The sequence below is a fragment of the Mandrillus leucophaeus genome, unplaced genomic scaffold, assembly GCF_000951045.1.
Source record: "Mandrillus leucophaeus isolate KB7577 unplaced genomic scaffold, Mleu.le_1.0 Scaffold986, whole genome shotgun sequence".
NCBI classification, from domain to species: Eukaryota; Metazoa; Chordata; class Mammalia; order Primates; family Cercopithecidae; genus Mandrillus; species Mandrillus leucophaeus.
Window position 1 is genome coordinate 311,253 of NW_012110763.1, and position 1,517 is coordinate 312,769.

The following is a 1,517-nucleotide window of genomic DNA, read 5'->3' on the forward strand; positions in this document are numbered from 1 at the left end:
ATAGTAGGAAGGAAGACAAGAAGGCAGAGCAGGCAGAGGCAGCCGTGGCCTGGGCTCAGGCCCACACATGTGCCAGGCAACCTTCGCAGAAACAGCAGTGGTGTATTTGTTTCCTAGGGCTGTCAGAACAAACTACCACAAACATGGCGGTTTTAAACAACAGAGACTTATTCTCTTACAGTCTGGAAGCCAGAGTCCGTAATCACATGTCAGCACTTCCTCCAAAAGCTCTAGAAAAGGAGCCTTTCTTGGCCCTTCCAGCTTCTGGTGTCCCCAGGCATCCCTTGGCTTGCGGCTGCATCACTGCAGTCTCTACCTCCTCTTCACCCGGCCTTCCCCTCCCTCTTTTCGTGTGTCTCTCACAGAGTACTGGTCACTGGACTTAGGGCTCATCTGGATCATCCAGGGTGCCCTCATCTTGAGATTCTTAAATCAATCACATCTGCAAAGTCCTCTTATCCAAATAAGGCCACATTCACAGGTTCCAGGGGTTACGTTGTGGACGTGTCTTTTGGGGGCCACCATTCAACACACTGAAAGCAACAATAGCTGCTGGGTACGGTGGCTCATGCCTGCAATCCCAGCACTTTGGGAGGACGAGGCAGACAGAGCACTTGAGGTCAGGAGTTCGAAACCAGCCTGGCCAACAGGCAAAACCCCGTCTCTACTAAAAATACAAAAATTAGCCATGTTTAATGGTGCATGCCTGTAATACCAGCTACTCGGGAGGCCGAGGCAGGAGAATTGCTTGAACCAGGGAGGTGGAGGTTGTGGTGAGCCAAGATCCCACCACCGCACTTCAGTCTGGGTGACGGAGCAAGACGCCATCTCAAAAAAAAAAAAAGAAAACAGTAATAGCTTACACTTATGGGGCACTTACTATGTGCCAGCGTAAGACTGAGCCTTTCTCATGGATGAGCTCATCAAATATTCATGCCAACCCTCTGAGTTAGGTACCACTGTCATTGTCACTCACCAAGGGGAAAACTGAGGCTCAGAGAGCTTAAGCAGCTCTACCAAGGCGCTAAGCTGGGCAGCAGAGGAGCTGGAGTTCAGAGCCATGTGGTCCAGCAGCAGAGCCCAGCTCTTCCCAGCTGACAAGATTCTCTGAGGTCCTTTGTTCCTCAGGGGAAGCAGGGCTGCCTGTCTTCGGTTAAATGCACTACCACTGGCCTTCTGGGAGCATCTCTGCGGTGAGCATAATCCATACACACACACAGCTGGCGCCGCCCTTGGGTTACTCTGCAGGCCCCAGAGTGAGGCAGCCTGCTCCCTGCTGATTTCCTGGCATGTGTGGATCCCCTGAAGGGGGATCTTGTCTCTCCAGTCAAGAGAGGCTCCATCCTCCTCCAGTGCCCTCCCTGGGCTCTATTCGCAGAGGAGACAGGGCAAGCAACTGATGCTTACATCTCACGGCACCCCACTTAGGTAGACTGTATTCTTAGTTCCATTTTACAGATTAAGAAACTGGGCCGGGCGCGGTGGCTCACGCCTGTAATCCCAGCACTTTGGGAGGC